Genomic DNA, 24,763 nt, shown 5'->3' with positions numbered 1-24,763 from the left:
CCCATTATAATGACTGAAATCATTCCAGTGTCTCTATCATTAGAATGCCTGGGGTAACCTGAAAGTCTCTATTATTAGAATGCCTGGGGTTGGCCTGGAGTCTCTCCCATTAGAATGCTTGGGATCTCCCACATGTCTCTTTCTGTTGGGAAAGAGCTGAGTGTTGGGAAAAAAACTGAGGCAGGGCTTGCATGTCTGACGTAATGTCCAGGGCTCAGAACATAAAACCCCTCGTGGCCTCTGGAATCAGTCTAGACTTGCTGGCTCCTTGCTTCTAGGTTAAACTAGAATAACATGCTCCCCATCATCTCAAGTAGCAAAATATGTTCCACATGCTTCAAAGGAAATGCTAAACCATCACAGCTGTAGGTCATGCGTTTGCCCTTTTGATCCCCACATTCTCACCACCCATTTTTTTCTTTGATCACCAATAAATAGTCTGGGCTCCCAGACCTTGGGGACTTTGCAGCCTCCATAGTAGCATTGGCCCCCTAGACTAGTTTCTCTCTCAAACTGTCTTTTCTCATTCCTTTGACTCCGCTGGACTTCGTTGCACCCACGACCTGGTATTGGGTCTGATCACCCCAACATCTGTCATTACAATGCCTGGGGTCAGCAAGGAGTCTCTTCCATTAGAATGCCTGAAATCCATCAGGCATTTCTATCATTAGAATGCCTGGGGTCGCCCAGTTGTCCCTTTAATTAGAATGCCTGGGGTTGGCCTGGAGTCTCTCCCAATAGAATGCCTGGAGTTGCCCAGTTGTCCCTATCATTAGAATGCCCAGGTCGGCAGGAGTCTCTCCCATTAGAATACCTGGGGTCATGCAGGTGTCTCTATCATTATTAGAACACATGGGGTCAGGCAAAAGTCTCTTTCATTAGAATGCCTGGGTTTGCTCACGTGTCTCTATTACTAGAATGCCTAAAGTTGGCCAGGAGTCTCTCTCATTAGAATGCCTGGGATCACCCAAGTGTCTATCATTAGAATGCCCTTGGTTGGCCAGGAATGTCTCCCATTAGAATGCTGGGGGTCACCCAGGTGTGTTTATCGTGAGCTTGCCTGGGGTTACTCAGGTGTTTCTATCATTAGAATGCCTGCCATTGACCAGGAGTCTCTCCCATTACAATGCCTGGGGTCACCCAGGTGTCCCTATCGTTAGAATGCCTGGGGTTGGCAGGAGTCTCTCCCATTAGAATGCCCAGGGTCACCTAGGTGTCTCTATCATTAGAATGTGTGGGGTTGGCCAAAAGTCTCTTTTATTAGAAAGCCTGGGGTCTCCCAGGTGTCTCTATTATTAGAATGTCTAAAGCCATCCAGGAGTCTCTCCCATTAAAATGCCTGTGATTACTCAGGTTTCTCTATCATTAGAATCCCTGGGTCAGCCAGCAGTGTCTCCCATTAGAATGCCGGAGGTCATGCAGGTGTGTCTATCATTAGAATGCCTGGGGTCGCTATTAGATGTCTCTATTATTAGAATGCGTGCCATTGGTCAGCAGTCTCTCCCATTAGAATGCCAGGGTCGCACAGGTGTCTCTATTACTAGAATGCCTGGGGTTGGCCAAGATTTTTTTCCATTAGAATGTCTGGGGTCACCCAGGTGTAGCTATAATTACAATGCCTGGGTCAGCCAGGAGTCTCTCTTATTAGAATCTCTGTAGTTGCACAGGTGTCTCTATCATTAGAAGGCCTGGAATCACTCAGATGTCTCTATCATTAGATTACCTGAAATTGGCCGGGAGTCTCTCCCATTAGAATACCAAGGGTAGCCCAGGTGTCTCTATCATTAGAATGCCTCGAGTCAGCCAGGAATCTCTACCATTTAAATACCTGGGTTCGCTGAGGTGTAACTATCAGAATGCCTAGGGCTGGCCAAGAATGTCTCTCATTAAAGTGCCTGGGGCGGTCCAGGAGTCTTTATCATTAAAATGCCTGAGGTTGGTCAGGAGTCTCTCCTATTAGAATGCCTGGGGTCTCACAGGTGTCTCTATTGTTAGAATGCCTGGGGTTGGCCAGGTGTCTCATTCATTAAAGTGTCTGGAGTCAGACAGGAGTCTCTCCTATTAGAATGTCTGGGGTCACCCAGGTGTCTCTATCATGTGAATGCCTGGGGTCAGCTAGGAGTCTCTTCATTTAGAATGCTTGGGGTTGGCCAGGTGTCTCTATCCTTACAATGCTTGAGGTCAGCCAGGTGTCTATATCATTAAAATGCCTGGGGTCAACCAAAAATATACATCATTAGAATGCCTGGGAACAACTAGGAGTATCTATCATTAGAATGCCTAGGGTTGGCCAGAAGTCTCTCCGTCTCCCCCTTAAAATGACTGGGGTAGGCCAGGTGTCCCTATCATTACAATGCCTTTGGTTGGACAGTAGTCTTTTATTAGAATGCCTGGGGTCGCCCAGGTGTATCTATTATTAGAATGCCTGGGTTCGGCCAGCAATCTCTCCCATTAGAGTGCCTGCGGTCACCAAAATGTCTCTATCATTAGAACTACTGGGGTTGCCCAGGTGTCTTTATCATTAGAAAGCCTGAGTCGGCCAGGAGTTTCTCTCATTATAATACCTGAGGTCGTCCAGGTGTTTCTATCATTACAATATCTGGGGTCAGCCAGGAGTCTCTCCCATTAGAATGCCTGGGGTTGCCCAGGTGTCTCTATAATTAGAATGCTTGTGGTCTCCCAAGTGTCTCTATAATGAGAATGCCTGCATTCAGGCAAAAGATTTTCTCATTAGGATACCTAAGATCGTCCAGGTGTCTCTATCATTAAAATGCCTGTGGTCAGCCAAAAGTTTCTCCCTTTAAAACGCCTTGGGTCTCCCAGGATCTTCTAGCATTAGAATGCCAGGTGTTGCCCAGTTGTCTCTATCATTAGAATGCCTGTGGTAGGCCAGGGGTCTCTTGCATTAGAATGCTTAGGGTCGCCAAGTTGTCTCTATCATTAGAATGCCTGGAATCGCCTGGGTGTCTTTTTTAAATTAGAATACCTGGGGTTGGCCAGAAGACTCTCCCGTTAGAATGCCTGGGGTTGCCCAGGTGTCTCTATCGTTAGAATGCCTGGGGTCGCCCAGGTATCTCCTTTATTAGAATGCATGAGGTGGGGCAGGAGTTTCTTCCATTAGAAGGATTGGGGTTGCTCAGTTGTCTCTATCGTTAGAATGCCTGGAGTCAACCAGGAGTCTCTCCCATTAGAATGCCTGAGATAGCCCAGGTGTCTCTATCATTAGAATGCCTATGGTCAGCCAGGAGTCTCTCCCATTAGAATGCCTGGAGTCTCCCAGGTGTGTCTATCATTAGAATGCCTGGGGTCACTTAGATATCTCTATCATTATAATATCTGCCATCAACCTGGAGTCTCTCCTGTTGAAATGCCTGAGGTCCCCAAGGTGTCCCTTTCATTAGAATGTCTAGGGTCTGCAAGGAATCTGTCCCATTAGAGTGTCTAAAGTCACCCAGGCATCTCTATTATTAAAATTCCTATGGTCAACCAGGAGGAGTCTGTCTCATTAGAATGCTTGGGGTTGGGCAGGATTGTCTTCTGTTAGAATGCTTGGGGTCAACCAGTTGTCTCTATCCTTAGAATGCCTGAGGTCAGCCAAGTGTCTATATAATTAGAATGCCTGGGGCAATCAGGAGTATCTATCATTAGAATGCCTGCAGTTGGCTAGGAGTCTATCCCTTGGAATGCCTGGGGTCATCCAGGTGGCTCTATCCTTAGCATACCTGAGGTCATCCGGGTGTCTCTATCATTAGAATGCCTGGCGTTGGCCAGGAGCTTCTATCATTAGAATGCATGGGATCAGCCAGGCATCTTTCCCAGTAGAATGCCTGGGGTGGGCTAGATGTCTCTATCCGTAGAAAGCTTGAGGTCACCAGGTGTCTTTACAGTAGAATGCCTTTGGTCAAACAGGAGTCTCTCTGGTTAGGATGCCTGGGGTCAACCAGGTTTTTCTATCCTTAGAATGCCTGAGGTCTCTAAGGTGTCATTAGAATGACTGGGGTGGGCCAGGAGTCTCTCCCGTTAGAATGCCTGGGGTCGGCTAGGTGTTTCTATCCTTAGAATGCCTAAGGTTGCCCAGGTGTCTCTATAACTAGAATGCCTGTGGTTGGCCAGGAGTCTCTATCAGTAGAATGCCTGGGGTCTGCCAGGAGTCTCTATTTTTAGAAGGACTGAGGTTGCCGAGGTGTCTCTATCATTAGAATGCATGGGACTGTCCAGGAGTCTCTCTGGTTGGAATGCCTGAGGTTGTCCAGGTGTCTATATCTTTAGAATGGCTGAGGTCTCCCACGTGTTTCTACTATTAGAATGCCTGGGGTTGGCCAGGAGTCTCTATCATTGGAATGCCTGGGGTCAGCCAAGAGTCTCTCCTTTTAGAATGCCTGAATTCAGCCAGTGTTTCTGTCCTTAGAATGCCTGAGGTCTCCCAGGTGTCTTTATCGTTAGAATGTCTGGAGTCGGCCAGGAGTCTCCCCTGTTAGAATGTCTGGGGCTGGCCAGGTGTCTCTATCCTTCCAATGCCTGATGTCGCCAAGGTATCTCTGATTAAAATGTCTGGGGTTGGCCATGAGACTCTAGTATTAGAAGGCCCGGGGTCAGCCAGGAGTCTTTCCTGTTAGAATGCCTAGGGTCAGCCAGATGTCTTTATTTTTAGAATGCCTGAGGTCACCCAGGTGTCTCTATCATTAGAATGCCTGGTGTCCAGGAGTCTCTATCATGAGAATGCCTGGGGTCGCCCAGGAGTCTCTATCATGAGAATGCCTGGGGTCACCCAGGAGTCTCTATCATGAGAATGCCTGGGGTTGCCCAGGAGTCTCTTCAGTTACAATGCCTGGGGTTGGCCAGGTGTCTGTATTTTTAGAATGTGTGAGGTCACCCCTGTGTCTCTATCATTAGAACGAATGACTGTTGTTGGCCAGGAGTTTCTCCTGTTACAATGCCAGAAGTCGGTCAGGTGGTTCTATCCTTAGAATGCCTGTGGTTGTGCAGGTGTCTTTACCATTAGAATGCCTGGCGTCGGTCAAAAGCCACTATCATTACAATGCCTGGGATCAGCCAGGCATCTCCCCTGTTAGAATGCCTGGAGTTGGCTACATGTCTCTATCCTCAGAATGCCTGAGGTTGCCAGATGTCTTTATCATAAGAATGCCTGGGGTCAGTCAGGTATCTCTCCTTTAAGAATGCCTGGGGTCAAATACGTGTCTCTATACAGATGTCCCTATCATTAAAATGCCTGAGGTTGGCCAGGAGTCTCTCCCGTTAGAATGCTGGTGGTCGCCCAGGTGTCTCTATCATTACAATGCCTGGAGTCAGCCATGAGTCTCTCTCATTAGAATAGCTGGGGTTGCCCAGGTGTCTTTATCATTAGAATGCCTGGGGTTGTACAGAAGTCTCTCCCATTAGAATGCCTGGAGTCAAACAGGTGTCTCTATCATTACAGTGCCTGGGGTGGGCCAGGAATCTCTCCCACTAGAATACCTGGGTTCGAGAAGTTGTGACTATCATTAGAATGTCTGGGGGCTGGCCAGGAGTCTCTCTGGTGAGAATGCTTGAGGTCGCCTAATTGTCTCTATCATTACAATACCTGGGGTGGGCCTGGACTCTCTCCAATTAGAGTGCCTGAGGTCACTCAGGTGTTTGTATTATTATAATGCCAGGGGTCGCTCAAGTGTTTTTATCATTAGAATGCCTGTAGTTAGCCAAAAGTCTTTTTTATTAGAATGCCTGGGGTCACCCAGGTGTCTCTTATCATTAGAATACCTGGGGCTGGCCAAGAGTCCCTCTCATTATAATGCCTGGGGTGACCACAGGCATTCTAATGTAATTGTAATTCTATCATTACAATGTCTGGGGTTGGTCACAACTCTGTCCCATTAGAATTCCTGTGGTTGCCCAGGTGTCTCTATCATTAAAATGGCTGGAGTCTTCCATGAGTCTCTCCCATTAGAATGACTAAAGTCGCCCCAGTGTCTCTATCATTAGAATGCCTTGGGTCATCCAAATGTCTCTTATTATAATGCCTAGTTTTGGCCTGGAGTCACTCCCATTAGAATGCCTGGGCTCTTTCAGGTATCTCTATCATTACAATACCTGAGGTCACCAAGGTGTCTCTCTGATTAGAATGCCTGGGGTTGGCCAGGAGTCTTTCCTGCTAGAATGCCTAGGGTCAGCCAGGTGTCTTTATTTTTAGAATGCCTGAGGTCACCCAGTTGTCTCTATCATTAGAATGCCTGGGGGTACCCAGGAGTCTCTGTCAATAGAATGCCTAGGATTGGCCACTTGTCTCTATCCTTAGTATGCATAAGGTCACCCATGAGTCTCTATCATTAGAATGACTGGTGTTGACCAGGAGTCTCTCCCATTACAATGCCAGAAGCCAGTCAGGTGGTTCTATACTTAGAATGCCTGAGGTCAGACAGGCATTCTATGTCTTTACCATTAGAATGCCTGATGTCGGCCAAAAGCCACTGTCATTACAATGCCTGGGGTTGGCCAGGCATCTCTCCCATTAGAATGCCTGGGGTGGGCTAGGTGTCTTTATCCTTAGAATATCTGAGATTGCCAGGTGTCTTTATCATTAGAATGCCTAGGGTTGGCCAGGAGTCTCTCCCATTAGAGTGGCTGGGGTTGCCCAGGTGTCTATATCATGAGAATGCCTGGGGTTGGCCAGGAGTCTTTCTCATTAGAACGCCTGGGGTTGCCCAGTTGTTCCTTTCATTAGAATATCTGGGACCAAAAATCTCTCCCATTAGAATGCCTGGGGATGCCCAGGTGTCTCTATCATTAGAATGCCTGGGTTTGGCAAGAGTTTCTCCCATTGGAATGCCTGGGGTTGCCCAGGTGTCTCTATCATTAGAATGCGTGGGGTTGGCCAAGTGTCTCTATTATTAGAATGCCTAAGGTCAGTCAGGAATCTCTCCCATTATAATGCCTGGGATCACCCAAGTGTCTTTATCATTAAAATGCCCTGGGTCAGCCAGGAGTGTCTTCCATTAGAATGCCAGGGGTGGTTCAGGTGTGTTTATCATTAGAACGCCTGGCGCCACTTAGGTGTCTCTATTATTACAATGCCTGCCGTCAGCTAGGAGAGTCTCCCATTAGAATGGCTGGGGTCGCCCAGGTGTCTCTATTATTAGAATGCTTGGGATCGCCCAGGTGTCTATATTATTAGAATACATGGGGTAGGCCAAAAGTCTCCCTTATTGGAATGCCTGAGGTACCCAGGTGTCTCTGTCATTAGAATGCCTAAAGTTTTCCAGGTGTCTCTCCCATGGAAACTCCTGGGATCGCTCAGGTTTCTTTATGATTAGAATACCCTGGGTCGGCCAGCAGTGTCTCCCATTAGAATGCCAGGGGTCACCCAGGTGTGTCTATCATTAGAATGGGTTTCTTTGGGTTTCTTAGGAGTCTCTATTATTAGAATGACTGCTGTTGGTCAGGAGTCTTTCCCATTAGTATGCCTGGGGTCCCCAGGTGTCCCTGTCATTAGAATGCCTGGGGTAGGCCAGGATTCTATAACATTAGAATGCCTGGGGTCATCCAGGAATCTCTATCATTAGAATGCCTGAAGTCGGCCCGGAGTCTCTCCTATTAGAATGCCTGGGGTCGCCCAGGTGTCTCTATTAACAGAATGCCTGGCGTTGAGAGTGTTTTCCATTAGAGTGCCTGGGGTCACCAAGTTGTATCTATCATTACAATGCCTGGGTTGGCCAGGAGTCTCTTTTATTAGAATCCCTGTGGTCGCACAGGTGACTCTATAATTAGAAGGCATGTAGTCATCCAGGTGTCTCTATCATCAGATTGTCTGGGGTGGACTGGCAGTCTCTACCATTAAAATGTCTGGGATAGCCCAGGTGTCTCCATCATAATGCCTGGAGTCCGTCAGGAGTCTCTCCCATTTGAATGGCCTGGGTTTGCCCAAGTGTGACTATCATTAGAATGCCTAGAGTCAGCCATTAAAATGCCTGAGGTCAGCCAGGAATCTCTCCCATTTGAATGCCTGGGTTCACCAAGGTGTCTCTATCATTACAATGCCACGGGTTGGAAAAGGTTCTCTCCCATTAGAATGCCTGCCATAGGCCAGGAGAGTCTCCCATTAGAATGCCTGGGGTCTCTCAAGTGTCTCATTCATTAGAATGCCTGAGGTCAGACAAGAGTCTCTTCAATTAGAATGTCTGGGGTCGCCCAGGTGTCTTTATCATTAGAATACCTGGGATCACCAAGGTGACTCATTAGAATGCCTGGGGTCGGCCAGGGGTCTCTTCCATTAGAATACTTGGGGATGTTATGCTGTCTCTATCATTAGAATGCCTGGAGTCGGTGAGGAGTCTCTCCCACTTAAATTGCTGGTGTCGCCCAGGTGTCTCCATCATTAGAATGCCTGATGTTGGCCAGGAGTTTCTTCCATTAAAATGCCTGTGGTTACCCAAATGTCTCTATCATTACAATACCTGGGGTTGGCCAGAAATCTCTCCTATTAGAATGCCTGAGGCCACCCAGGTGTCTCTCTCATTAGAATGCCTGATATTGGCCAAGTTTTTTTTTCCCATTAGAATGCCTAAGGTTGTCCAAGTGTCTCTATCATTAGAATGCCTGGGGTCGCCCAGGTGTCTCTATAATTAGAATGCTGGGGTTGACCAGGGGTCTCCCCCATTAGATTGCCTCTTGTGGCAGAGGTGTCTCTATAACTAGAATGCCTGTGTTCATCCAGGAGTCTCTCCTATTAGAATGCTGCGGTCACCCAGCTGTCTATACCATTGGAATGCCTGGTGTTGGTCAGAGTTGTCTCCCATTAAAATGCCTTGGGTCGCCTATGTGTCTCTATTATTAAAATGCCTGGGGTCTGACAAAAGTCTCTTTTATTAGAATACCTGGGGTCACCCAGGTTTCTCTATCATTAGAATGCATGGGGTTGGCCAGGAATCTCTCCCATTAGAGTGCCTGTGGTTGCCAAAGTGTCTCTATCATTAGAAATATGGGAGTCACCTAAGTGTCTCTATCTTTAGAGAACTTGGGTCGACCAGGAGTCTCTCTCATTAGAATGCCTGTGGTTGCCCAGGTATCTCTATAATTCGAATGCCTGGGGTCACCCCGGTGTCTCTATCATGAGATTGCCTGCGTTTGGGCAAAAGATTTTCCCACTAGAATTCCTAAGGTCCCCCAGGTGTCTCTATCATCAAAATGCCTGAGGTTTGCCAAAAGTTTCTCCCTTTAAAATGCCTGGGCTCGTCTTGGAGCCTCTATCATTAGAATGTCAGATGTTGCCCAGTTGTCTCTAATATTAGCATGCCTGTGGTCAGCCAGGGGCCTCTCTCATGAGAATGCTTAGGGTCACCAAGGTGTCTCTATCATTAGAATTCCTGGGGTCAGCCAGGAATCTCTCCAATTTGAATGCCTGGCATTGCCCAGGTGTCCCTATCATTAGAATACCTGGAATCGCCCAGATGTCTTTTCCATTAGAAAGCCTGGGGTCGCCCAGGTGTCTGTATTATTAGAATGCATGGAGTCGTCCAGGAGTCTCTTCCATTAGAATCATTGGGGTCACTCAGGTGTCTTTATCATTAGAATGCCTGACGTCAAACAGGAGTCACTCCCATTACAATGCCTGAGATCACACATGTATCTCTATTATTAAAATGCCTGGGGTTGGTCAGGAGTCTCTCTTATTAGGATGCCTGGGGTTGCCCAAGTGTCCCTCTAATTAGAATGCCTGAGGTCCACTAGGAGTCTCTCCCATTAGAATTCCTGGGGTTTTCCAGGTGTCTGTTTCATTAAAATACCTGAGGTCAGCCAGGAGTCTATCCTATCAGAATGCCTAGGGTCACCCAGGAGTCTCTATTATTGCAATGCCATGGGATGAAAAGGAGTCTCTCCGATTAGAATACCTGGGGTCTTCCAGGTGTGTTTAGCATTAGAATGCCTGCAGTTTGCCAGGACTCTCTCCCATTAGAATGCTTGGGGTTGCCTTCGTGTCTCTACCATTAGACTGCCTGAAGTAGCCCAGGTGTCTTGCCCATTAGAATGCCTGGAATCAGCCAGGAGTCTCTCTCTATAGAATTCTTGGGATCGCCCCAGGTGTCATTATTATTAGAGTGCCTGGGATCACCCAGGTGACTCTGTCAATAGAATACTCAGGGTTGGTCGGGGATCTCTTCCATTAGAATGCCTGGTGTTACCATTCTGTCTCTATCATTAGAATGCCTGGGGATGGTGAGAAATCTCTCCCATTTGAATGTCTGGTGTCACCCAGATGTCTCCATTATTAGAATGCCTGAGGTCGGACAGGAGTCTCTTCTCCCATTAGAAGACCTGTGTTCGCCCAGGTGTTTCTATCATTACAATGCCTGGGGTTGGGCAGGAGTCGCTCCCATTAGAATGTCTGGCGCTGCACAGGTGTCTCTATCATTAGACTGCCTGAAGTAGCCCAGGTGTCTTGCCCATTAGAATGCGTGGAATTGGCCAAGTGTCTCTCCCATTAGAATGCCTGGGGGACCCAGGTGCCTCTATCATTAGAATGCCTGGGGTTGACCAGTAGTCTCTTCCATTAGAATGCCTGAGGTCGCCCAGGTGTCTCTAAATTTAGAATGCCTTGGGTTGCCCTGGTGTCTCTGTCATTAGAATGCCTGGGGTCAGACAGTGGTTTCCCCTATTAGAACGCCTGGGTCACAGAGGGGTCTCTATCATTAGAATGCCTGGGTTCAGCCAGGAGTCTCTCCTTTTAGAATGCCGAAGTCACCAAGGTGTCCCTTTGATTAGAATGCCTAAGGTCGCCCAGGTGTCTCTATCATTAAAATGCCTGGGGTTGGCCAAAAGTTTCTCCCTTTAAAATGCCTGGGGTCATCCAGGGGCCTCTATCATTAGAATACCAGGTGTTGCCTGGCATTAGAACACCTGTGGTCAGCCAGGGGTCTCTTCCATTAGAATGGTTAGGGTCGCCAAGGTGTCTCTATCATTAGCACTCCTGAGGTTGGCCAGGAGTCTCTCCAATTTGAATGCCTGGCATCGCCTGGGTGTGTCTATTATTAGAATGCCTGGAATTGGCCAGGAGTCTTTCTTATTAAAATGCCTAGAATCTTCTAGCTGTCTCCGTAATTATAATTATAATGCCTGGGGCTAGCCAGAATTCTCTTCAATAGGATGTCTGGGGTCTCCCAGGTGTATCATTAGAATGCCTGAAATTGCCCAGGTATCTTTTTCATTAGAATGCCTGAGGTCGGCCCTAAGACTCTCCCATTAGAATGCGCCTGGAGTCTCCCAGGTGTCTCTGTCATTAGAATGCATGGAGTCCACTAAAAGCCCCTCCCATTAGAGTGCCTCGGATTGGCAGGGCGCTGTAGCTCATGCCTGTGATTCCAGCGCTTTGGGAGGCCGAAGTAGGTGGATCACGATGTCAGGAGATCGAGAACAGCCTGGCCAAGATGGTGAAACCCCATCTCTACTAAAAATACAAAAATTAGCTGGATGCATGGTCTTCAGCTGTATTCCCAGCTACTCTAGAGGCTGAGGCAGGAGAATCGTTAGCTTGAACCCAGGAGGCAGAGGTTTTAGTGAGCTGAGATCGTGCTACTGCACTCCAGCCTGGGCAACAGAGCGAGACTCTGTCTCAAAAAAAAAAAAAAAAAAAAAAAAAAAAAAAAAAAGCCTTGGGTCACCCAGGTGTCTCTGTTACTAGAATGAGTGGGGTCATCCAGGAGTCTCTTTCATTAGAATGATTGGGATCAATCAGGCGTCTTTGTCATTAGAATGCCTGGTGTCAAACAGGAGTCGCTCCCATTAGAATGCCTGAGATTGCCCAGATGTCTCCATCATTAGGATGCTTGGGGTCAGTCAGAAATCTCTCCCATTAGAATATCTGTGGTCGCCCAGGTTTCTCTATCATTACAATGCCGGAGTTCAGCCATGAGTCTCTCCCATTAGAGTGCCTGGGGTTGCCCAGGTGTCTCTATCATTAGAATGGCTGGGGTCACCCAGGTGTTTCTTTTATTAGAATGCCTGGGGTTAGCCAGTAGTCTCTTTCATTAGAATGCCTAGGGTCGCCCAGGAGTCTTTATCATTACAATGCCTGGGATCCATTAGACGTTTCTTCCATTAGAATGACTGGGGTCGACAAGTTATGACAATCATTAGAATGCCAGGAGTGTCTTTGGTTAGAATGCTTGAGGTCACCCAGGAGTCTCTACCATTACAATGCCTGCGGTCAGCCAGGAGTCTCTCTAATTAGAGTGCCTGGGGTCACCAAGACGTTCCTATCATTAGAATGCCTGTGATCAGCCAGGAGTCTCTTCCATCAGAATTCTTGGGGTTACTCTCTAGATTCCTCCTCTCTGGGCAGGGCATCTCTGAAGGAAAGGCAGCAACCCCAGTCAGGTGCTTATAGATAAAACTGCCATCCCCTTGAAACAGAGCACCTGGGGGAAGGGGCAGCTATGGGCACAGCTTCAGCAGACTTAAAAGTTCCTGCCTGCTGGCTCTAAAGAGAGCATTAGATCTCCTGGCACAGCGCTCAAGCTCTGCTAAGGGACAGACTGCTTCCTCAAGTGGGTACCTGACTCCCATGCCTCCTAATTTGGAGAAATCTCCAAGCAGGGATTGAGAGACACTTGATACAGGAGAGCTCCAGCTGGCATCTGGCAGGTGCCCCTCTGGGATGAAGCTTCCAGAGGAAAGACCAGGCAGCAATCTTTGCTGTTTTACAGCATCCACTGGTGATACCCAGGCAAACAGGGTCTGGAGTGAACCTTCATCAAACTCCAGCAGACCTGCAGCAGTGGGGCCTGACTGTTAGAAGGAAAACCAACAAACAGAAGGGAGTAGCATCAACATCAACAAAATGATGTCCACACAGAAACCCCATCGGAAGGTCACCAACATGAAAGGCCACAGGTAGATAAATCCATAAAGATGAGGAATAAACAGTGCAAAAGGCTGAAAATTTCAAAAACCAGAATGCCTCTTCTCCTCCAAAGGATCATAACTCCTCACCAGCAAGGGAACAAAACTGGATGGAGAATGAGTTTGATGAATTGATAGAAGGAGGCCTCAGAAGGTGGGTAATAACAAACTTCTCCGAGCTAAAGGAGCATGTTCTAACCCAAAGCAAAGAAGGTAAGAACCTTGAAAAAATGTTAGAGGAATTGCTAATGGGAATAAGCAGTTTAGAGAAGAAAATAAATGACCTGATGGAGCTGAAACACACAGCATGAGAACTTTGTGAAGCATACACAAGTATCAATAGCTGAATTGATCAAGTGGAAAAAAAATGATATCAGAGATTGAAGATCACCTTAATGAAATAAAGCGTGAAGACAAGAGTAGAGAAAAAAGAATGAAAGGAATGAACTAAGACTCCAAGAAATATGGGACTATGTGAAAAGACCAAATCTACATTAGATTGGTGTACCTGAAAGTGACGGGGAGAATGAAACCAAGTTGGAAAACATTCCTCAGGATATTACCCAGGAGAACTCCAACACAGCAAGTCAGGCCAACATTCAAATTCAGGAAATAGAACAGCACAAAAATACTCCTTGAGAAGAGCAACCCCAAGACATATACTCGTCAGATCCACCAAGGTTGAAATGAAGGAAAAGATGTTAAGGGCAGTCAGAGAGAAAGGTTGGGTTACACACAAAGGGAAGCCCACCAGACTAACACCTGATCTCTCAGCAGAAACTCTACAAGGCAGAAGAGAGTGGGGATCAATATTCAACATTCTTAAAGAAAAGAATTTTCAACTCACAATTTCATATCCTTCCGAACCAAGCTTCATAAGTGAAGGAGAAATAAAATCCTTTACAGATCAGCAAATGCTAGGAGATTTTGTCACCACTAGGCCTGCCTTACAAGAGCTCCTGAAAGAAGCACAAATATGAAAAGGAAAAACCAGTACCAGCAACTGCAAAAACATACTAAACTGTAAAGACCATCCACACTGTAAAGAAACTGCCTCAACTAATGGGCAAAATAACCAGCTAGCATCATAGTGACAGGATAAAATTCACACATAACAATATTAACCTTAAATGTAAACAGGATAAATGCCTCAATTAAGAGGTACAGACTGGCAAATTGGATAAAGAGTCAAGACCCTCAGAGCCTCTGGGTCCTCGATCGTTATGGTCTCTGCACCTCGTGCCCCAGCAGGTAAACTAACATGGATTTTTCCAAGCTACCCCAAATACTCGAAGATAAAGAAAGCACATTTGGTTATGTGCATGGGGTCTCAGGACCTGTGGTTACAGCCTGTGACATGGTGGGTGCAGCCATGTATGAGCTGGTGAGAGTGGGCCACAGCAAGTTGGTTGGAGAGATTATTCGATTGGAGGGTGACATGGCTACTATTCAGGTGTATTAAGAAACTTCTGGTGTTTCTGTTGGAGATCCTGTACTTCGCACTGGTAAACCCCTCTCTGTAGAGCTCAGTCCTGGCATTATGGGAGCCATTTTTGATGGTATTCAAAGACCTTTGTCGGATATCAGCAGTCAGACCCAAAGCATCTACATCCCCAGAGGAGTAAACGTGTCTGCTCTTAGCAGAGATATCAAATGGAACTTTACACCTTGCAAAAACCTACGGGTTGGTAGTCATATCACTGGTGGAGACATTTATGGAATTGTCAATGAGAACTCGCTTATCAAACACAAAATCATGTTACCCCCACAAAATAGAGGAACTGTAACTTATATTGCTCCACCTGGGAATTATGATACCTCTGATGTTGTCTTGGAGCTTGAATTTGAAGGTGTAAAGGAGAAGTTCACCATGGTGCAAGTATGGCCTGTATGTCAAGTTCTATCTGTCACTGAGAAGGTGCCAGCCAATCATCCTCTGTTGACTGGCCAGAGAGTCCTTGATGCCCTTTTTCCGTGTGTCCAGGGAGGAACTACTGCTATCCCGGGAGCCTTTGGCTGTGGAAAGACAGTGATATCACAGTCTGTATCCAAGTATTCTAACAGTGATGTATAATCTATGTAGGATGTGGTGAAAGAGGAAATGAGATGTCTGAAGTCCTCCAGGACTTCCCAGAGCTCACAATGGAGGTTGATGGTAAGTAAGGTAGAGTCAATTAGGAAGAGGACAGCTTTGGTAGCCAATACCTCCAATATGCCTGTTGCTGCTACAAAAACCTCTATTAATACTGGAATCACACTGTCAGAATACTTCTGTGACATGGGCTATCATGTCAGTATGATGGCTGACACTACCTCTAGATGGGCTGAGGCCCTTAGAGAAATCTCTGGTTGTTTAGCTGAAATGCCTGCAGATAGTGGATATCTAGCCTATTTTGGTGCCCATCTGGCCTCTTTTTATGAATGAGCAGGCAGGGTGAAATGTCTTGGAAATCCTGAAAGAGAAGGGAGTGTCAGCATTGTAGGAGCAGTTTCTCCACCTGGTGGTGATTTTTCTGATCCAGTTACATCTGCCACTCTTGGTATCGTTCAGGTGTTCTGGGGCTTAGATAAGAAACTAGCTCAACGTAAGCATTTCCCCTCTGTCAATTGGCTCATCAGCTACACCAAGTATATGCGTGCCTTGGATGAATACTATGACAAACACTTCACAGAGTTTGTCCCACTGAGGACCAAAGCTAAGGATATTCTGCAGGAAGAAGACCTGGCAGAAATTGTACACCTTGTCGGAAAGGCGTCTTTGGCAGAAACAGATAAAATCACTCTGGAGGTAACAAAACTTATCAAAGATGATTTCCTACGACAAAATGGATACACTCCTTATGACAGGTTCTGTCCATTCTACCAGACAGTAGGGATGCTGTCCAACATGACTGCATTTTATATATGGCTCGTAGAGCTGTTGAAACCACTGCCCAGAGTGACAATAAAATCACATGGTCTATTGTTCATGAGCACATAGGAGACATCCTCTATAAACTTTCCTCCATGAAATTCAAGGATCCACTGAAAGATGGTGAGGCAAAGATCAAGAGCGACTATGCACAACTTCTTGAAGATTTGCAGAATGCATTCCATAGCCTTGAGGATTAGAAGCCTTGAAGATTAGAACTGTGATTTCCTTTTCCTCAACAAGCTCCTATGTGTATATTTTCCTGAATTTCTCATCTCAAACCTTTTGCTTCTTCATTGTGCAGCTTTGAGACTAGTGCCTATGTGTGTTGTTTGTTTCCCTGTTTTTTTTGGTAGGTCTTATATAAAACTAACATTCCTTAGTTTTAGTGTTGTGAAGGGCCTCCCTCTTCCTTTATCTGAAGTGTTGAATATAGTAAATATATATTGTGGTTGCACTACTGTAAACTTGTATGTAGGGTGATGACCCTCTTTGTCCTAGGTGTGCCCTTTCCTTATCTCTATTAAATTGTAAATAGGACTACTGCATGTACTCTCTTTGCAGTGAATTTGAAATGGAAGGCCAGGTTTCTATAACTTTTGAACAGGTACTTTGTGAAATGACTCAATATCTATTGTGGTAAGCTCATTGGCAGCTTAGCATTTTGCAGAGGAATTGTTTTGCAGGAAATATTTAATTTTCAAAAACATAATGATTAATGTTCCAATTATGCATCGCTTCCCCCAGTATAAATCAGGAATATTTGTGAGAAACTATTGGGGACTTTATTTTTATCTTTTATTTATTTTATTTTATTTTTTTTGAGATGGAGTTTCACTTTTGTTGCCCAGGCTGGGGTGCAATGGTGCAATCTTGGCTCACTGCAACCTCAGCCTCCCAGGTTCAAACGATTCTCCTGCCTCAGCCTCCTGAGTAGCTGGGATTATACAGGCATGCTTCACCATGCCCAGCTAATTTTGTATTTTTAGTAGAAACGGGGTTTCACCATATCGTTCAGGCTGGTCTCGAACTCCCGACCTCAGGTGATTGGCCAGCCTCGGCCTCCCAAAGTGCTGGGATTACAGGCAGAGCCACGACGCCCGGCCAGGGACTATACTCTTTTTAAAATAGACATTTGTGGGGCTCACACAATAAATGAAACAGTATCCTCTAAAAAAGAGAAGAAAAGAATCAGGCAGTCAAACTTAGAGCAACATTGTCTTATTAAAGCATAGTTTATTTCACTAGAAAAAATTTAGTATCAAGGACTATTATATACTTCATTACTAGAAGTTCTTTTTAAAATTACATTTAAAACAATCACTGAAAACTTGATCCACATCACACCTTCTTTATTTTCCTTAAACATCTTGTAAGCCCAAGCTTCTGAGAATCATGTGGCGCTACTTCTGTCGCCTTCCCTCTGTCTCTCTCTCTCTCCTTCTCTGTCCCTCTCTCTTTCTCTGCCATTCAGTCTCTTTCCCTCTCCCCCTCCCCTGTCTCTCTCGCTCATTGTCTCTCTCCCTCCCTCAGTTTCAATCTCTCCATCCATCTCTTCCTTGCTCTCCTTCAAGCCGTTCGTGTGTGCGTGCGTGCGTGTGTGTGTGTGTGTCTGTGTGTGTGTGCGCGCGCGCGCGCGCGTTTGGGTTCGCGGGCGCAAGCGCCCTGGTGTGTCTGTGTGTGGGGCTGTGGATTTGCTCCTGGTGGTGGTGGGGTGTGTCTGGTTTTCTCTCAGCCCCTCTCGCCGGGATCAGGCTGCCGGCTCTAGTGCCAGCCTGGGGCAAAGCAGGGCCATCGCCCAACGCCCCACCCCCCACGCTCTCTTGCCCACCGGCCGGGTCTTGGTCGGGACAAGCGACAGTGGTGGGGGCGTTGTGAGAAAAAGGCCACGTGCGGCTGGGTCAGCTTTTCGCCCTTGGCCAGCCCTGATGGCTCTGCGTGGGTGGGGCAAGAGAGGGCCTCGCAGGAGATCCTGAGCCGCCAGGTATCCAAAAGAATACCTCCGTGACAGGGCGGAGGACCAGACGGGGTCCCAGAATCGTAGGCCCTGGGCCCTGACGCCTCGGAGCACTCCCTGTTCCGAGCGGGCCCGACGTGGTGGAAGCTCGGGAGCTGGGGGAAGACCGCGGGCGAATGGCTGGGGGGTCCCAATCCCAGTCCCCCAGTTCCCGGGGTGGCGGGGCCGGATGGAAGCTGGCGGGAATGGCTGGGCAGGGCTCTTGGGGCAGCCAGGCGCCTCTGGGCCATACCACCTTGAATACACCCGATCTCCTCTGATCTCCGAAGCTAAGAAGGCTCGGGCCTGGTTAGTACTTGGATGGGAGACCACCGGGCCATTCCATCCTAAACGCATCGGATCGCTTCTGATCTCGAAGCTAAGCAGGGTCGGGCGTGGTTAGTACTTGGATGGGAGACCGCCTGGGAATATCGGGTGCTGTAGGCTTTTTTGCTTTCTTTCTTGTCTTTATCTCTTTTCTACCTTCCTTTCTTCCCTTCTTTCTCTCTCAATTCTTTCTTTCCTTCCTTCCTTCCTTCTTTCTTTTCTTTTCTTTTTTCTTTTCTTTTCTTTCTTTTCTTTCTCTTCCAGACAGAGTCTCGCTCTGTCACCCAGACTGGAGTGCAGTGGCCCGATCTCGGCTCACTGCAAGCTCCACTTCCAGGGTTCACGCCATTCTCCTGCCTCAGCCTCCCGAGCAGCTGGGACTACAGACACACCCCAGCACGCCCGGCTCATGTTTTGTAGTTTTAGTAGAGGTGGGGTTTCACCTCGTGAGCCAGGCTGGTCTGGATCTCCTGACCTCATGATCCACCCGCCTCGGTCTCCCAAAGTGCTGGGATTACAGGCTTGATCCACCGCGCCTGGCCTGCTGTAGGCTTTTGTGGCTTCCCGCCTCCCTCCCTTCCCCCTACTGTCGAGATGCTTCCCAGCCTCCTCTGACTCTGCTCCCTCTTTATCGCCCCCCCTACACTCAGCCGAGGACCTCCTTCTGGGGGTGCGCCACCAAAGCACCACCCGGCAGCAGCATCCCAGCGCTTCCGCCACACCGCCGCCCCGCCAGGAGCCCGGCTCCAGCCCGGGAGGGCAGGGGGCAGGACCTCAAAGGCGTAGGCGCCGGTTTCCTGCCTTTTGCAGTGCCTTCCCGCTCCCGGAACGCCCAGGCGATACAATCCACTCATCTGCACCACCGCAACCTTCCAAATCGCGGGAAGGGGCGGGCAGGGGCAGCGGGTGCCGCACAGGTCAGCCAAGACCTCCACTCCAGAACGCAGGGGCTGCTTTATCCGGGGGAAGGACATTACTTCGCCAGCCACCAGGGAAACTTTCCCTGTGCACCCAGATTCCCATTGCCACCATCTTCGTGTAAACTCCAGTCCCGAGGACACGCCAGAGACCCAGGCCTCGGGCCCTGTGGGCACGCCCCGTGCCACGGCTCCCGCCAAACGGGCAGGCCTACTCTGCAAATCAAGGGGCCCACCGCACCGCACCAAGAGCACAGGGAGGTGCCAACAAAGGAAGGAGCCTAAGATACCCACCTCCAAAACAAGCAATTAATCCAAGACAACATCCGTATCAGCGCTGCGTTGCTCCTCTCGCATGGACGGCCTGGCCACCCTATTCTGGCCCAGCCCAAGCCCCCTCCACCCTATCCCGGTCTGCTCAAAAGGGGCCTGCCTACCAGAGCAGGGCACTCCCTCTCCAAATCTCTATCGCTCTCGCTTTCTAGCTCCCTCCCCCTCTCTCTTCTGGGTTTGCCCCTGCACGTGGAGATACTTCTGTCGCCTTCCCTCTGTCTCTCTGTCTCTCTCTCTTTCTCTGTCCCTCTCTCTTTCTCTGCCTCTCTGTCTCTTTCCCTGTCCTCCTCCCCTGTCTCTCTAGATGGCTGTCTCTCTCCCTCCCTCGGTTTCAATCTCTCCGTCCATCTCTTCCTTGCCCTACTTCAAGCCGTTTGTGTGTGCGTGCATGTGTGTGTGTGTGTGTGTGCGCGCGCGCCTCAGCCCCTCTCGCTGGGGATCAGACTGCAGGCTCTACTGCCAGCCTGGGGCAAAGCAGGGCCATCCCCCAACCCCCAACCCCCCGTGCCCTCTTGCCCACTGGCAGGATCTTGGTCGGGACAAGCTACCGTGGTGGGGGCGTTGTGAGAAAAAGGTCACGTGTGGCTGGGCCGGCTGTTCGCCCTTGGCCAGCCCTGAAGGCTCTGGGTGGGTAGGGCAAGAGGTGGCCTCTCAGGAGCTACTGAGCGGCCAGGAATCCGAAAGAATACCTCCGTGACAGTGGGGAGGACTGGACGGAGTCCCAAGATCGTGGGCCCTGTCGCCTCGGAGCACTCCCTGTTCCGAGCGGGCCCGACGTGGCGGAAACTTGGGAGCTCCGGAGCTGGGGGATGACCGCGGGAGAGTGGCTCGAGGGTCCCGATCCGAGGCCGGCGGCCCCGGGCTGGCGGTGCTGGCTGGAAGCCGGTGGACGTGGCAGGACCGGGCTGTTGTGGCAGCCAGGCACCTCTGCCTGGGTCTAAGGCCATACCACCCTGAACGCCCCCGATCTCATCTGATCTCGGAAGCTAAGCAGAGTCGGGCCTGTTTAGTACTTGGATGGGAGACTGCCTGGGAATACCGGGAGCTGTGGGCTTTTTTGCTTTCTTTCTTGCCTTTCTTTCTTTTCCACCGTCCTTTCTTCCCTTCTCTCTCTCTCTCCTTCCTTCCTTCCTTCCTTTCTTTTCTTTCTTTTCTTTCTTTCTTTTCTTTCTTTCTTCTTCCATCTTTCTTTTCTTTCTCTCTCTCTGTTTCTTTCCCTCTTTTTTCTTTCTTCTTTCTTTCCTTCTTTCTTTTCTTTCTCTCTCTCTCTTACTTTCTTTCCTTCTTTCTTTTTCTTTCTCTCTTTCTTTCCCTCTTCCTTTCTTCTTTCCTTCTTTCTTTTCTTTCTCTCTCTCTCTTTGTTTATTCCTTCCTTTCTTTCTCTTTCTATCTTTCTTTCCTTCTTTTCTTTCTTTCTTTCTCTCTCTCCTTCTCTTTCTTTTTCTTCCAGACCCACTCTCGCTCTGTCACTCAGGCTGGAGTGCAGCAGAGCGATCTCGGCTCACTGCAAGTTCCGCCTCCCGGGTTCATGCCATTCTCTTGCCTCAGCCTCCCGAGCAGCTGGGATTACAGGAACCCGCCAGCACACCCGGCTCATGTTTTGTAGTTTTAGTAGAGACGGGGTTTCACTGTGTTAGCCAGGCTGGTCTGGATCTCCTGACCTCGTGATCCACCCGCCTCGGCCTCCCAAAGTGCTGGGATTACAGGCGTGATCCACCGCGCCCGGCCCGGCCTGCTGTAGGGTTTTGTGGCTTCCCGCTTCCCTCCCTTCCCCCTACTGTCGCCATGCTTCCCAACCTCCCCTGATTCTGCTCCCCTTTTATCGCCCACCTTCACCCCCGTCACAGCCAGAGACCTCCTTCAGGGTTTCCGCCACCAAAGCACCACCGGGCTGCAGCACCCCACCGCTTCCGCCTCCCGGACGGACGTCCAGCCAGGAGCCTGCCTCCATCCCGGGGGGCGGGGCTGGAGGCCGGACCCCAAAGGCGCAGGCGCGGGTTCCTGGAGCCTTCCGGCTCCAGGAACTGGCAGACGATTCAATCCACTCATCAGACGCCGCCGCAACCTTCCAAACCGGGGGAAGGGGCGGGCAGGGTCACCGGGTGCCACACACGCCAGCCAAGACCTCCACTCCAGAACACAGGGGCTGCTTTATCCGGGGGAAGGACATTGTTTCGCCAGCCACCAGGAAAGCTGTCCCTGTGCACCCGGATTCCCATTGCCACCAACTTCGTGTAAACTGAAGTCCAGAGGACACGCCAGAGACCCAAGCCTCGGGCCCCGTGGGCACGCCCGGTGCCACGGCCCCCGCCAAACGGGCGGGCGCACTCTGCAAATCAAGGGGACCACCGCACCGCACCAGGAGCACAGGAAGGTGCCAGCAAAGGAAGGAGCCCCCAAAACCCACCTCCAAAGGAAGCAATTAATCCGGGACAAAACTCGTCTCAGCTCTCCGTTGCTCCTCTCCTATGGACGGCCTGGCCACCCTGTTCTGGACCACCCCAAGGCCCCTCCACCCTATCCCTGCCTGATCAAAAGGGCCCTAGCCAATGGAGCATGGCGCTCCCTCTCCAAGGCTCTATCGCTCTTGCTCTCCAGCTTCCTCCCCCTCTCTCTTCTGTGTTTGCCCCTGCATCTCCCGCTACTTCTGTCCCCTTCCCTCTGTCTCTCTGTCTCTCTCTCTTTCACTGTCCCTCTCTCTTTCTCTGCCTCTCTGTCTCTTTCCCTCTCCCCCTCCGCTGTCTCTCTCGATCGCTGTCTCTCTCCCTCCCTCGGTTTCAATCTCTCCATCCATCTCTTCCTTGCTCTCCCTCAAGACGTTTGTGTGTGCGTGCATGTGTGTGTGTGTTTGTGTGTGTGTGTGTGTGTGCACGCGCGCGTGTGTGGATTCCCGCACGCGAGCGCCCGGGTGTGTCTGTGTGGGGCTGTGGATTTGCTCCTGGTAGTGATGGGGTGTGTCTGGGTTTCTCTCAGCCCTTCTCGCCGGGGATCAGGCTGCCGGCTCTAGTGCCAGCCCCAGGCCAAGCAGGTACATCCCACAACCCCCAACCCCCCACACAGTCTTGCCCACCGGCCAGGTCTTGTTGGGGATCGTGGGCCCTGGGCCCTGACGCCTTTGAGCAGCCCCTGTTCCCAGCGGGTCCGACGTGGTGGAAGCTTGGGAGCTCCGGAGCCGGGGAAAGACCGCGGGAGAGTGGCTCGGGGGTCCCGATCCGAGGCCGGCGGCCCCGGACTGGCGGTGCCAGCTGGAAGCCGGTGGGCATGGCAGGGCCCGGCTCTTGGGGCAGCCAGGCGCCTTTGCCAGCGTCTACTGCCATATCACCCTGAACGCGCCCGATCTCGTCTGATCTCGGCAGCTAATCAGGGTCGGGCCTCGTTAGTACTTGGATGGGAGACTGCCTGGGAATACCTTGTGCTGTGGGCTTTTTTGCTTTCTCTCCTGCCTTTCTTTCTTTTCCACCGTCCTTTCTTCCCTTCTCTCTCTCTCTCCTCTTTTTTTCTTTCTTTCTTTTTTTTCTTTCTTTGTTTTTTCCTTTTTTCTTTCCATCTTTCTTTTCTTTCTTTCTCTTTGTTTATTCCTTCCTTCCTTTCTATCATTTTATCTTTTCTTTTCTCTCCCTCCCTCTCTCTCTCTCTCTCTTTCTCTTCCAGACAGAATCTCGCTCTGTCACCCATGCTGGAGTGCAGTCGTGGTTCATGCCATTCTCCTGCCTCTGCCTCCGGAGCACCTGGGACTATAGGCGCCCTCCACCGCCGGGCTCATGTTTTGTAGTTTTAGTAGAGACGGGTTTTCACCGTGTTAACCAGGCTGGTCTGGATCTCCTGACCTCGTGATCCACCCGCCTCCGCCTCCCAAAGTACCGGGAATACAGGCGTGATCCATGGCGCTGGGCCTGCTGTAGGGTTTTGTGGCTTCCCCCCTCCCTCCCTTCTCCCTACTGTCGCCATGGTTCCCAAACTCCCCTGACTCTGCTTCCCCTTTGTCACCCGCCTACACACATGCCACAGCCTGGGACCTTCTTCAGGGTTTCCGCCACCAAAGCACCACCGGGCTGCAGTACCCCACCGCTTCTGCCTTGCTGCGGCTCCACCAGGAGCCCGGCTCCAGCCTGGGAGGGCAGCAGGCCGGACCCCAAAGGCGCAGGCACGGGTTCCCTGCCATTCGCAGTGTCTTCCCGCTCCCAGAACACCCAGGAGATTCAATCCACTCATCGGGCGCGGCTGCAATCTTCCAAACCGGGGGAAGGGGCGGGCAGGGGCAGCGGGTGCCACACACGCCAGCCAACACCTCTGCTCCAGTAGGCAGGGCCTGCTTTATCTGGGGGAAGGACATCGCTATGCCAGCCATCAGGAAAACCGTTCCTGTCCACCCAGATTCCCATTGCCACCAACCTCTTGTAAACTCAAGTCCCGAGGACTCGCCAGAGACCCAGGCCTTGAGCCCCGTGGGCACGCCCGGTGCCACGGTTCCCACCAAACAGATGGGGGCACTCTACAAATCAAGTGGCCCTCTGCACTGTGCCAAGAGAACAGGGAGGTGCCACCAAAGGAAGAAGCCTACAAAACCCACCTCCAAAGCAATCAATTAATCCAGGACAAAACTGGTCTCAGCGCTCTGTTAGTCCTCTCGCATAGACGGCCTGACCACCCTGTTCTGGCCCAGCCCAAGCCCCCTCCACCCCATCCCAGCCTGCTCAAAAGGGCCCTGGCTAAGGAAGCATAGCACTCCCTCTCCAAGGCTCTATCACTGTTGCTCTCTAGCATCCTCCCCCTCTCTCTTCTGTGTTTGCCCCTGCACCTCGCACTACTTCTGTCGCCTTCCCTCTGTCTCTCTGTCTCACTCTCTTTCCCTGTCCCTCTCTCTTTCTGTGCCTCTCTGTCTGTCTCCTTCCCTCTCCACCTACCCTGTCTCTCTCACTTGCTGTCTCTCTCCCTCCCTCGGTTTCAATCTCTCCATCCATCTCTTCCTTACTCAACTTCAAGCCATTTGTGTGTGCGTGCACGTGTGTGTGTATGTGTGTATGTGTGTGTCTGTGTGAGTGCGCGCACACGTGTGGGATCCCGCGCGGGAGCGCCCAGGTTTGTTTGTGTGTGGAGCTGTGGATTTTCTCCTGGTGGTGGTGGGGTGTGACTGGATATCTCTCCGCAACACTCCCCGGAGATCAGGCTGCCGGCTCTAGTGCCAGCGCGGGGCAAAGCAGGGCCATCCCCCAACCCCCAACCCCCTACGCCCTCTTGCCCACCGGCCAGGACTTTGTCGGGACAAGTGAGCATGGTGAGGGCGATGTGAGAAAAAGGCCACGCGCGGCTGGGCCGGCTGTTCGCCCTTGGCCAGCCCTGACGACTTTGGGTGGGTCAGGCAAGAGGGGGCCTCTCAGGAGCTCCTGAGCC

At 50.1% G+C, this 24,763-nt stretch overlaps 3 pseudogenes; all 3 read left to right on the top strand.

The window, feature by feature from the left end:
- The first annotated feature begins 14,099 nt into the window (after window positions 1-14,099).
- LOC103229944 (V-type proton ATPase catalytic subunit A pseudogene) lies at window positions 14,100-16,152 on the top strand (annotated as a pseudogene).
- A 4,155-nt stretch (window positions 16,153-20,307) lies between these two features.
- On the top strand, window positions 20,308-20,426 carry LOC119619908 (5S ribosomal RNA; annotated as a pseudogene).
- A 2,251-nt stretch (window positions 20,427-22,677) lies between these two features.
- On the top strand, window positions 22,678-22,796 carry LOC119619821 (5S ribosomal RNA; annotated as a pseudogene).
- Window positions 22,797-24,763: the final 1,967 nt, after the last annotated feature.

This window comes from Chlorocebus sabaeus, chromosome 25 (assembly GCF_047675955.1).
Source record: "Chlorocebus sabaeus isolate Y175 chromosome 25, mChlSab1.0.hap1, whole genome shotgun sequence".
NCBI classification, from domain to species: domain Eukaryota; kingdom Metazoa; phylum Chordata; class Mammalia; order Primates; family Cercopithecidae; genus Chlorocebus; species Chlorocebus sabaeus.
This window is presented reverse-complemented; position numbering and strand designations above follow the sequence as displayed.